Raw genomic sequence first — 14,778 nt, 5'->3', positions numbered from 1 at the left:
GGGGAGAACAAAACAAGAAGAAGCAAATTTCAAGAAATGAGGTTACATTAAATTTGTTATGGCAAGTTTAACATAGCAAGAAATCATATTGTTTCATACTAATTTTTGGGGGAAAAAAAACAAAAAACAAGAAGAAGAAAATTCAGTAATTCAAGAAAGGAAGCTACAATAAATTTATTATGGCAAAGCTTTTGAATATTTTTGGTGGCAATGTTCTTCACAACGTTCTTTGTGTAACCAGCATTCATTTGATATTCCGAAACAACACCAGCAAACTGGTACACCTACGCATTCTCTCTTCAAGCAGAAATCAAGCTTTAGCTTCTCTCCTCCAAGGGCTTTGCGACTCGTATCCATGCGCGGTGCCATTGTCTTAGTTAGTGGTTCGACAAAATTTAGTAGCTTTGACTCATACCCTATATTTATGTAAAAAAAAAAATTTATTTTATATATATAAATAATCTGTTCAGAGTCCGGTAAACAAAAAGAATTGTGAATCAATAAACTTAAAATCACGTTTATATCCCAATCAACCCTTTGGACTAATGCCCTACCAATGCCTTTTCACAAGGGAAACAAGAGATTTAAAGAATTATTCCCTCTATCTCAAAAAGATTCAACTTTTCTGATTTCGAGTTTTAACTTTTATATGCACCAGAAAAGATGCTAGCCAACTCTTGATTTGTGAAATTAGTAACCTAATAATAAGTTAATTTACACTAAATATGCTTTCAAATGTCACTAGAAATTGGTATACAACATGAAACTGTAAAAGATGGTATAGCGTTGATAAAAATAAGATGGACATAAGATAATTAAAAAATTCATTACAAAAAAGATAAAAAATTAGCAACGAACAAATTTTGTAGATAAACGACAAAATTTGTCGCTAATTAGGGTTAGCGACAGATTATCAAAATATTCGGTTAGCTACGAACAATTTAGCAACAAATTAGTGACGAAGTTCATAGCTAATTTACATTTTTTTAGTAGAGCTTAAGCCACATTTACCTTCAGTATCTTTTGTAAATATAAGAACTATTGAGAAAAGAACCAAATATCCCACGTTTACAGCAGCCATAGTCTGAGAATTTCAACTAACGTATAGAGACATGAGTTAGGACTCCTTGCTTAAATAGTAGTACACTATCTTCTTTCTTTTGCCGAATAAATTAATCGGGAAGAAATTAAATTTATGCAGATATTGTTTAAGAGTTTAAAGAAGTTAAAGAAGTTATTTACATTAAAGTTACATATATCTAAATGTGACTTTACCAAAGAAACTTAAATGAGTTTTTCCACTCAATGTTAAAGTGATAGGAGTATTTGACTAATATTACCGTAGGATAACTTTGTGTATTCCATTAATTTTTGATCAGATTCTCCATATCAGCAAATTTGAAATTAGATATTTCAAGCTGAAATATTCATTTCAGTTGAAAAATCTCCTCATGTTTGACTTCGTAGTACTGACTTTTTTTTGTGCTTTTACGATATTACGCTTATCTTTTTTGTTTTAATTTTTTTTTATAATAATTCTTTTAATCTATTTATTATTATAACTAATTTAACTTTTCTTTAGCTTTGTATATTTTTTTTGCTTAGCTTTAGTTAAAGCTTTGGTTAATATCACTTAATACTACTTTGTGGCCTGAATTAGGAAATGATATGCTTTAGTTTCCCATTTACCAATTTTCTTTTTATCGGTTTCTAAGCATTATTGCTGAATTAGCAGATCTGAAATGACAATGTAATTGGAGAGGAGAAGTGATATGAGGAAGAGGAAAATATCTGTATTCTTACTCAATAAAATAGTACACTATACATTGCTATTTATACAACTAAGCTAAGCTCAACAAACTAACCGACCTAACAAACAACTAACCACTTTATTGATAATGTCATGACCCGAATTTCCCACCTTCGGGAGTCGTGATGGCGCCTACTAATAGGAGCTAGGCAAGTCAATTAATTTAATACCTCTCTTGACAACATCAACAATATAAAGAAAGACGAGACAATTAATATAAAAGCGGAAGTCTCAAAACATAAATAACTGAGACCAAGTGCGGAAGCTCAAATACATCTCTACCCAGATCTGGTGTCACTAACTCACGAACTTCTACAGAATGCTAAATACAAAGTCTGAATAAAAACACAGTACTGTCTGATTCGATACAAAGGAAATCAAACGAAAAACAAGGATAAGAGAGACCCCGGGCCATGCGGACGTCAGCAAGGCTACCTCGGGAATCTCTGGACTGAAGTCAGCTCCCAATGCTCCTACTGCTGTCCAAAAGCTCCCGCTCCGGTATTGTGATCTGTGCAAAAAAGATGCACAGAGTGTAGCATCAGCACAACCGACCCCATGTGTTGGTAAGTGCCTGGCCTAGCCCCGGCGAAGTAGTGACGAGGCTAGACAGGATTACCAATCAACCTGAGCAGATATATATATATACAAACACTACAAAAATAACAGCGGAAAGTAATAATTAAGACTGGGAGGGGAACATGCTTTTGGGATAACAGATAAAATAGAACGATAGGAATAAATAAGGAAAACTACAACTAATCTCTTCTAACACAGAATACGTGATCGGCGTGCCACACCATCCCATTTCATGATATATAAGTGGTCGGCGTGCCACGTGATCCCATTTCATAATATATAAGTGGTCGGCGTGCCATACGATCCCATTTCATAATATATAATATGGTCGGCGTGCCACATGATCCCATTTCATGATATATAAGTGGTCGGCGTGCCACACGATCCCATTTCATAATATATAAGTGGTCGGCGTGCCACACAATCCCATTTCATAATATATATAATGTGGTCGGCGTGCCACACGATCCCATTTCATAATATATAATGTGGTCGGCGTGCCACACGATCCCATTTCATGATATATAAGTGGTCGGCGTGCCACACGATCCCATTTCATAATATATAATGGTTTCCCGGCAAGGGAACAAGTATCAATTCAACTATCCCGGCGAGGGAGAATGCAAGTAAACAGCTAGTTCCCGGCAAGGGAGCAACGACAATAACTTACACGTCCCGGCAAGGGAATAATTACATCTCTTTCTCTTTCGTTCATTTCTTACTTCCTAACCAAGTCATAATTCGAGCCAACGCTCCAAGTATGTTTACAAGTCATATTTCCTCTTCATACTGTTCACATTATATAGCAACCATCAATTAAACAAGGAAGAGTCACTACAGAATTCCGAATAAGCACAAATAAGGACTCACGGTCATGCTAGACACCGGTGTATAGATACTCGTCACCATGCCTATACACCGTACTCCACATTTAGCAATTAGCAAATAATACTCTAATCCTATTCCCTCAAGCCAAAGTTAGATCAAACACTTACCTCAACTTCCACGGCTAAATCAGTCCACAACGACCGCTTTCCCTCTCGAATTCGGCTCCAACTCAATCAAATCTATGAAATAACGACTTTTCAACATTAATATAAGCTAAACAAATCAAACCCAACGCCTAATATAGTTTTCTAAGCTTTCTTCCCAAAATTTCAAAAATCGACCCCGGGCCCGCTTGGTCAAAACCCGAGGTTCGAACCAATTTCACATCACCCATTCCCCCACGAGCCCGGATATACAATTTGTTTTCAAATTTGACCCCAAAACGAGGTCTAAATCAAAGAAAATTGAAAAGCCCTAATTCTACCCATTTCCCCCAATTTCAACCCTAGATTACATGTTTTAGACCTAGGATTTCAATGAATGATGATAGAAAATGAAGAAAACGAGTTAGATAATACTTACCCAAGAAGATTTGGTGAAGGATTGCTCTACAAATCGCCTAGGGGCTGTGGAGAAGAAGAGCTCGTGTGAATTTTTGAATAAGACCCGTAGCTACTGTTTCTGAAAACTTAAAAAAAATCACTGGGCAAAATTGCCCTTCGCGTTCGCGGAAAAGGGATCGCGTTCGCGAAGGGTAAATGAGATAAGGCATCGCGAACGCGGGGAGTCTAATCGCGAACGCGTAGAAGAGGAGGGCTGGGGGTCCAGGAACTTACTCTACGCGAACGCGTGGGTATATACGCGAACGCGATGAAGGATGGGCTAAGACTATGCGAACGCGGGGACTATTTCGCGAACGCGAAGAAGGGGGAGCCCAAGGGTACGCGAACGCGAAGAAGAAATGTACTGTTCACCTGCTGCGACTTTTCTGCATTTTTCCAAGTTTCAAAACCATCCCGAACACCTCCTAAAACACTCCCGAGCCCTCGGGGCTCCTAACCAAATACACACACTAACTCCACCAAATCCTAAGAACTTAACCGTGCGATCAAATCGCCAAAATAACATCAAAATCAATGAATTAAACCTCAAAATCATCACTTTTTCATCAAACTTCATAAACTTTCATTTTTTTGATATTTAGGTCAGAGACACGTCAAATGACGTCCGATTCCAACCAAATTTTACAGAAAGCGCTTAAACCATACATAAGACTTGTACCGGGCGTCGAAACCAAAATACGAGCCCGATACCACAGTCTTTTAATCAAATTTCATTTCCAATTTTCTTAATAATTTCAGAAAAACAATTTCACAGAAAAATTCATTACTCGGGCTCTAGACCTCGGAATTCGACTCCGGGCATATGCCCGAGTCCCATATTTTTCTACGGACCTTCCGGGACCGTCAAATCACGGGCCCGGGTCGTTTATCCAAAATGTTGACCAAAGTCAACTTTATTCATATTAATATCAAAATTCATCAATTTTTATACAGAATTCATATTTAAGCTTTCCGGCTATGCGCCCGGACTGCGCACGCAATTCGAGGCAACCCTAAATGAGGTTTTCAAGGCCTCGGAGACACAGAATGAATGAGAAAATAGGTGATGACCCTTTGGGTCGTCACATATAAATAGACTAAAAATGCCCCTGCTTTATGTACAACTAAGTGACCCCTTTCTCTACGCTCCCCCTCAAGCTAGATGGTGCAAATAAATCAAACACACCTTGCTTGGAACTTAAGTATTTATACTGAACTATGTTCAAGCCTTTTGTCAACAAAAATGCCACCTGCTCTCTTGTTCCTACATATTTGGTGTTAACTAAACCCAACAGAATTTTTTCCCTTATGAAATGGCAATCTGTCACGGCCAAAAAATCACTAGTCGTGATAGCACCTAATTCGGTCAGCTAGGTAAGCCAACTAACAGAAAATACAATGCAAAAGAGATTATAAAAAAATAGTAAAGAATTAACTAAATATTTACAAATTAACCCAAGAACTGGTAGTACGAATCACGAGTTTCTAACACTTGGAATTTGCAAAACTGATACAAATAATTACACGTACTGTTTGAAAGTTACATAAACAGATTAACAAAACCTAAGCTACCAAGGACAAGTGGCAGCTATATCCGGAATGCACGAACATCTTCCGAGTCAGCACCCGACATAACCAGTAGCTCTGCTCCAAAAATCTGTATACAACGTACATAAGTGTAGTATCAGTACAACCAACCCCATGTTGTCACGACCCAAACCGATGGGCCGCAACGGGCACCCGGTACCTTACTCATACGAGTACCAACATAACGTATCTTCTCGTATCATGCTATCATAGGTAAATGAGACGGAAAGGCTGCCGTAGAATAACTAGAATAAAATATGTAATACTAACTTATACATAAGACATACGAGCCTATAAGACCAAAATCACCACTCGTATACTGAACATAGGCCGACAAGGCCATACAATCTTTTATGTATATAACATCTGTCTACAAGCCTCTACGAATACATAATCTTCTTAAAGGCCGGACAGAATCCGCCATACCAAACAATACACGTCTAAATCATACTAACCAAACAAGAAACTCCGAAGCAAATGGAGCGCACCAACATCTTCCGCTGAGCTGATAGCCTAGGAGGGTTCTTGACCTGTCGTTCGGGACCTGCGGGCATGAAATACAGCGTCCCCAAGCAAAAGGGACGTCAGTACAAATAATATACCGAGTATGTAAGGAATGAAAATCAGTAAATAATAGAGGTGAGAGAAACATAGAGTAAAAGACTCGACATGTACATTTGGATAGCTCTGTGAATCATTTTATTTTTTATAATGTAATGCATATGCTGTCACGACCCTAAACCCGGACCCGGTTGTGATGGCGCCTCTCGTGAAGACAAGGCCAGCCGACACATTTCCCATTTAAATTTTTTTAGCAATTAAATTAATAAATATTAAGCCTTAACTTGACAAGATAAATAATAAGCAGTGGACATTACAGTTTGCGAAAATAAAACCCAACACAGCCCGGTACCCGGGTGTCACCAGTCATATATCAATTCTAACACTAGTCTGAAAAGTCTACAAAGCTATTACAAGTCACTAATAAGGGAAAAGGAATGAGATAAGGGGGAGAAACACGGGATTGCGAACGCCAAGCAGCCACCTCGTGAACTCCGAAGTCTGCGGGAGCTCTCAACTCTCGCTAGCAGGATCAACAACGCCTGAATCTGCACACGGGGTACAGGGAGTAAAGTGAGTACTCCAACTCAATGAGTAATAATCATAAATAAAGACTGAGAAATATGAAATCACGTAAGGCACATTGCAGGCTATAATAAAGCAGTAAGAGCCAGTAAAATAGTGAATCAGTACAGATATGTAAAAATCAATTTAGTTCAGTTTAAACTTCATGAAATGCCTTTCTAACATTTAAGGAAACAAATGACAGGCAAATAAGAAAGATAAACATATAAAGGTTTGCCCCTCGGGCACAATATCAACAAATCCGCCCCTCGGGCAATATCTCATAACAATACCAGCCCCTCGGGCTATATCTCACATCACAATGGGTAGCCGCGCTCACTGGGGGTGTGCATACTCCTGGAGGGGCCCCTTACGGCCCAAGCGCAATATCAAGCCATCTCGTGGCATCATCACTAGGCTCTCGGCCTCATATCAACAAGCCACCTCGTGACGTACAAATCTCAGGCCCTCGGCCTCATAATCATAATCAGTGTATCACCGCTGCAGCGTGCAGCCCGACCCAAAAGTATCATCACAACACAGGCCCTCGGCCTTACTCAGTCAAAATCACATAAGCCACTCGGGCAACAGTAATACAAGATGCTCAGCCCAAAATATTATTTAAAATATATTTTTAAGTGTTAAAGCAGAGTAAACATTTTGAGTTTTGAAAACAGTAGAATATAGCATAACTGAGTACAAGTTTAAAGTCAAAACAGTGAAATATCAGTAAAAATCCCATAAGGGTTCAAATAGTTGGCACTAGGCCCAAATATGACATTTCCGCCCAAAACAAGATGGTAGAAACCAATTTTCAATCAAATACGCGATAAAACAATCATTCGGTATGGACTAGGTCACAATCCCCAATAGTGCACGACCCCACGCTCGTCATTTAGCGTGCGCGTCACCTCAAAATAGCAAAACGAAGTGCAATCCGGGGTTTCATACCCTCAAGACAACATTTACAATCATTACTTACCTCGATCCGGTCCAAACTCTAGCCAGCGATGCCTTTTCCCTCACGAATCGACCTCCGGATGCTCCAAATCTAGCCATAATCAGTACATAACCATTACAATATGCTAAGGGGACAAAGCCCACTCGAAAATATCCAATTTACATAAAAAATCCTGAAATTGCTCTAACCCGGCCCCCGAGCCCACATCTCGAAATCCGACAAAATTAACATCAATAGAATCCTCATCCTCCCACGAGTCTATACATATCAAGAAAATCAAAATCGGACTTCAAATGACCCTTAAATCCCCACTCAAAGGTCTCTTAATCTCAAGCCCTAATTACCCATTTTTGCTACTGATTTTCCATGGATTTCAAGCTTACAAATGTTAAAATTAATCATAGAAACAAGTTTAGGGTCCAAAAATCTTACCTCCATGAAACCCTCTTGAATTCCCTCTTCAATTAGCTCTCCAAAGCTTTCTCCCGAATGAAATATAGTGAAAACGCACTCAAAATCACGAAGGGAACCTTTTCTTATACTTTCTGACCCAGGCATTTTCGCACCTGCGGTCCATTTCCCGCTTCTGCGGTATCGCTTCTGCGACCAAAACCACCGCATCTGCGGTTTTCATTAAGTTGCCAATTACCGCATCTGCGGTGAAAAACTCGCACCTGCGTCACCGCAGGTGCGCCCACTTCACCGCTTCTCCCATTCCTGAAGAGCTTCTTCTTGGCTGCATCTTCGACTGCCTTCCACTTCTGCGATCATCGCACATGCGGCCTCCCAACCGCAGGTGCGGTTATAACAGAAGCGAAATGCTTCCGCTACAAATATTCATTTCAAATTCTTCCGTCACCCATCAGGAATCACCCCGAGGCCCCCGGGACCTCAACCAAAAGCACAAACAAGTCACATACCACCATTCGAACTTGTACCAATCTTCAAAACACCTCAAACAACATCGAATCACCCAAAACACATCGGATTCAAGCCTAAGCTTCCAAAATCTTCCGAATTACGCTTTGGATAGAAAAGTATACCGAACCACGTCCGAATGATCTGAAATTTTGCACACACATCCCAAATGCGACAACGGAACTACTGCAACTTCCGGAATTCCATTCCGACCCCTATATCAAAATCTCACCTATCAACCGGAAAACGCCAAAATCTCAATTTCGCCAATTCAAGCCTAAACCTTCCATGGACCTCCAAAATGCATTTCGATCACGCTCCTAAGTCCCAAATCACCTAACGGAGATAAAAAAATCATAAAAATTCCGATCCGATATCATATACCAACAAGTCAAATCTTCGTCAAACCTTTCAAATTTCAAGCTTCAAACTGAGAACTGTTCTTCCAAATTCATTCCGATTACCCTGAAAACCCAAACCAACGATTTACATAAGTCATAATACATCACACGGGGCTAGTCATGCCCGAGAACTGGCGAGCGAAATGCAAAATCTCAAAATGACCGGTCGGGTTGTTACATCCTCCCCCACTTAAACATACGTTCGTCCTCGAACGTGCCCAGAGTTGTTCCGAAAACCATCGAATCGCTGTGTAACCTCTCCATGCACATACCCAGGGGTGATCCCACGTCACCCTATCTCATATAGGTCTGATAATACAATGTAACTGAAATTTCACAATCCAACCTAGCCCATAAACCTTAGAACCACATTTCCACTTCTAAAATCATCCACAAGATCAGAATCTCACATCTATACTCTGAATAAGCCCGAACTAGCTGTAATAACCCATACCTGAAACCTCAGGTGCAATTACATGATATACCACATAGCTCAAACACTTGTAGCGACAACTTCTAATCACAGCAGCTGCACACAACAACCGAATACCGATAGAAATCTCTTATCAACTAAAGTCTCATTCCAACACTTCCATATACTGCCTATGATAAATGAGACACGCAGTACGCCATAACCATTTCTCAGATCAACTATTCATGAAGCCACTTTCCTTTGGCAAAGACCATAGCAAATTTCTGAGCCGAACCTCGATATTACCCTTCCAACATGCTGAAATCAAATCCGTTTGTATTCATTAAAGACCCCAACAATCTCATCTAATCCAACACAATTACTCTGGTGACATGACACATCAATACAGGCTAAAGCCGCAACTTGTGCAATCCGCCCACCAATAAGCAACAATTCCTCTGATGCCCATTATGCTTATGGTAGATCAGGATCATCTCAGTGAAATAACTCCAGTAGCCTCTGTTACAACCTCCCAGAATCCAATGAAACAAGCCAGCACAAAAAACAACAGCTCCACAACTCTGTGGAACTGTAATCTCAAGTTTTTCTCTCTAACAATGTGTGCTTTTTTGCAGGTTTCCTATCTCTATGAACTACTCTTTTCATTGTTGGTATTTCAAGGTGTGGTATTAGAACTAATGCTCATCCTCCTGAAATTACAACAAGGATCAGAGTTAGGCTATAAAGAAAAGGAAAATATCTTCTATATTGGCTCACATCATCTGAAGGCTCCCCAACCTGAAAAACACCAGTTCTTCTCCACCTACCACTATAGACCACGTGACCCTTTCTGGGTACTCCATACCTTCATCACCAATGTTCCTAGAACCCACAAGAACTTAGGAACAACCTTCCCTATTGCTCACCTTACCCCTGCACAACCAATCAAACTTCTTCCAAAAAATAGTCTCAAAAAACTGAGCAGAAATGCTCCCCTTTTCACTGACTCTGTTTTCTTTTTTGCAGGTACCATCTCATCTGTCAATCACTTGGTATGGCTTCTACGAGTGGTATCAACCTCTGTGGTATTCAGTCTCTTAGAATCAAACCAATTGACATCCAAACCTCACACCCACAGAAATTCTACCCCACAGATACAACAGAAACTGCAGAAATCTTTTTTGCCAGTTCCTGAAAAAACAAAAACTGCAGGAACCCCCCTGCTATTTCTTAAAACCTATACCAGTCCTTTTCCTTATCTCATACCCTCTCCCTCTCCAAAGAACCTCACTACTCAAATTGTCCTCACCAACATTGCAGGAAAATCAACCCACAGTTGCAGCAAAAAGTACTAAAATCAGTACTTTCACCTGCAGAAATTGCAGAAACTACAGGAAGTCCTCTAACAGCTCCTGAAACCAAGCCCAGTCCACTCCTCACCAAATTCCCATCCCCAGTCCAATAAACTACATCTAACAATTGATCAGTGTTGTAGGTACCTCTTTACCTGCAATCAGGGATTTCTAATCCAGTCCTCCTCCATCATGAGCATCTATACAACTGAGTGCAGTCAACACAAGAACCTGCACTCAGTGTATAGACTTGGGATCACAAATGCTCCCCTTTCCCCAGACTCACCTTCAGAATCCACAAGAACCTGGAGATTCAGCCCCCCACTAACAGGTTTGTTGTTTTTTGCAGGTATTTGGAGTTCACTTGCTCAATTGATGGTTTTTCAGGTAGTGGTATTAGCATCTTAATGCTTATTCTGCTGGAAACCCATCAATTGACCAAAGTCTCTCCAATCATACACACATACTCACACCAAACTGTGTAATGCAAGCTCTACACTCACAGCATTTCCACACCAGCAAGCTGGCCCAGTTTCAACATTACAGCCTCCAGCAGTTGTCAACAACAGTGTTGCTGATCAAATGTGGGAATCCAGACCTGCCTCATCATCAGATGATCATCCAATCTATCTCCTTTTCAAGCTATCAGGAACTAATGCTACAGTTTGCACAATTGGAGGAATTAAATGGAAGACAGTGCTCTCTCTTTTCTGTCAAAGCTCTCAGGCAGAATCAAAACACAAGTCTAGCATCTTGGGCCCCTTTTGTTAGCTATCTTCAACTTGGCTTTCTTTGGCACCAATGTCAAAGCAAAGTTGAAGATGGCTCCCTCAAATACCATATGACTTTTGCCTACTCTTTTAGGGCTTCTCTACATTTTGTTAGGTGTAGAATTTTTTGTATATGGAAATTGAATTTCCAAGCCAACTCTCTGGTAGAATTAGGTTTGCTTGTACTTTTTTGTATAGTTGACCTAGGTTCACTTCATTATGCTTTTGTAAATCCAATTGACTATCAATGTTGGATAGTAAATTGGATCATCGTTATAGGTCTAACTTATCACAGCATACAGGTCTCACCTGAATATCATAGTTGGATAATCAGGTGTCTTTGTACCATACCTCTAGAGGTCAGGTTTATATCCCCCTCCTTTGTTGTACTTTATGTTTATATCTATGAAAATCAACCCTAGGCACACTGCCTAGTGGATTCTCTAAAAAAAAATAAGCAACAATTCGAACATACTCAGATCATGAAAATGACTTCAAACGAAAGAGCTGTACCGCAAGCTCACCAGTACAACCACACACAAATGTTAAGAACCCATCACACCTCATAGAAATATAACACACGAATCTAACTCGCAGGATCATACCTCCGCATAGCTTCGCTCCGATGCGCGACCTCATCCAAACACTGGTCCACATGAAATACCTCAAGTCACTCTGCTCAAAATCGACGACCACGTGCAATTTGATTTCTAGAACCAAAGCAAATCATCATAACCACTGCGAAGTAATGGACTTAACATTACACTCCCGAAAGGACACAACCGATGCGCCATCCGCCGAGCAATACTCAATACTCTTCCTACTCAACTTCCACTATGAAACCCCAGTGGAACCGCAACAGGAGTGCCTATAACCAACAAATCATAACGCCTCGCAACACAAAAAAGGTAACTCATGAAAGTACAAGGGGGGGGGGGGGTAAATTGTAGATAATTAAAGTTAATCGTTAACAAGTTAACATAAAACTTATGTAGTCGACTAAATATGGCAATCTTGCAGATATAGTAATTTGAGGTAATAAGCAGAAAGTAAATACAAAAATTTAAAGACACCAGGAATTTTTATACTGGTTCGGATTCAATGTGAATCCTAATCCAGTCCCCTTGGGTTGCAAGGGATTTCTCTCAAGTGAATAAGTTTTGTTTTGAGTACAGATTTGATGTATGTCGCTTAGTTTCACTAGCACTCGTTTGATACAATGCCTCACCAGTTGTATGCCCTCTTTCTATCCCTGACTTGTTACACAGCAGATCTATATAGGCTACTATGCTTGTTTGCAGTAGAATGAAGAGAGTTATTTTGGTTTGATCAAAGTATACTAAGGATGGAGTTACACTGTGAATTTATACAAGGATCAATGGTGAAGGCTTGTCAACCCAAGGGTTTTGATCCTTGGAAAGAGTTGATTCTTTCCAAGAATAAAGAACTATCCGTTGCTTCTCTTCAGACCTTTTCCTTTGGTAGATAACGGGTTTGACAGGATTCTTCCTTGATTGTTGGACCTTCCAATCTTGACCGCTGTCCGGATCTTCTAGCTTTAATAGTTCTTCAGTGATTTGATCTGATTCGTCAATCACAGATTGCGTTGAATCTTTATTCCGTTATGGCAGATTTGATTTCCCAAAATCATGGAGCTAATCCTGATTTGCTGATGTAGTACTGTTTCTTTCCTTGTACATCGTAAGTATTTCAGGCAGCTTCCCTTCTGAATGATTTCCTTCCTTGTTCGACATAGCCGTTCCAATAGTTCCTTTTTACTTCTTTGAACTCCTGCACATGCATATTAATTGCATTATTAAAATATGATCTAACAACTCATAGATCTCCTCAGAACACTAATAGCTGAACAACAGCCGAATCAACACATCCCTCACCAATAGCAACTCGAAGCCAACCAAGCTGACTCAAGTGAGAATACCCATCGACATTGGCCTGCCAACGAACTCCTTATCAAGGAAACCTTGAAGCTCTCCTTTAACTCCTTTAATTCTACCGGTGCCATACGACACGGTGCCCAGCATCAAATCTATACCGAAATTGACAACCTTGCCCGGCGACATGCTCGGCCACTAGAAACGCGTCCGAAAAGTCCCTCATCACTAGAACTGGACCAATAGTAGGACTCTCTGCACTGACATCCATCACGAAGGCCAAATAAGAAAGACAATCATTTCCAGCTATCCGCTGGGTCTTTAGAATATAAAACCACCCTACTAGAACATAATCCGTCGAACCTCGCCACTCAATCCGTGGCATTCCCGTCATAGCCAACATCGCCGCCTTAGCGCAATCGCCCAGAATGACATAATGCTGAGAAATCAAATCTATACCCAACATTACATCAAAATCTAACATACCAAGAAGCAAAAGATCCACTCGGGTCTCCAAACCCCGATAGTCACTATACAGTGTCGATACACACGACCCACAACCACAACATAACCTGTTTATGAGAACTTCCCGTCTCCAAATCCATATGGCACACGAATCACCATATCCGATCTCAATTCCGCCATCCGAATACTTACCACACCTCTAATACCCAATCATTCCACGAGAGATACTCTAAAATTCTTCTGTGCCACCAAGCAAACTCGAATATCAGCAGTCGATCTAACAAGAGAGTGCTGCAATACTACCGAAGTACCATCAACTTAATCACATTTCCCTTTTCTGGAACATATACCCTCGTCAAATCACCCCAATTAGCAAGACCATTTCCTTAATCATCTGAAGATCGTTTCCCTAATCATCTGTAGCTCATTTTCCTAATTATCTGAAGCTCATTTCTCTAATTATCTGAAGCTCATTCCTCTAATTATTTGAAGCTGCCCGCTGCCAAAGGATTTTATGATCTTCCTTTCAGAACTGTACCGAGACCTTACACATGCAAATCTCAAGCCTACACCACATACCGCATAACCATACCGTCCGAGGGTAACCGTGAGAACTTCGTATCCCTTCCGAGCCACAAGCAACTATGTACTCAACCAACCAAGAACTTTCCGTTGATCCCATTCAGAAGAAAATCACTACACATCCCATGCTTCTCACACTCGTAGAGAATACGCATCTCTAACCGTGGTAGAAACCATCAAGAACTCTCCGAATCCCACTCGCACAAGACTGAACCGTCAGGACTGAATCCTTCTAACTCAACTAAGCTACGCAAGCCACTCAAACCCAAGGGCATTGCTGCGAAACACCTATAGAAACTCATTACCCCGTACACACCCAAGGAACTAATCATATCCTTGCCATACCGGTCCGGTCTATTACCAAGCTATCCCATTAATTTGGGTTTCCTTATGATTTACCTTCAACTTGATACTCCTTCTTGCTATAACATCACAATTCCTCAACCCACACTTACCACACGAGACCCAAGCATAAAACCACACCGTCTAAGGCT

This window comes from Nicotiana attenuata, chromosome 11, assembly GCF_001879085.1.
Source record: "Nicotiana attenuata strain UT chromosome 11, NIATTr2, whole genome shotgun sequence".
NCBI lineage: Eukaryota > Viridiplantae > Streptophyta > Magnoliopsida > Solanales > Solanaceae > Nicotiana > Nicotiana attenuata.
This window is presented reverse-complemented; position numbering follows the sequence as displayed.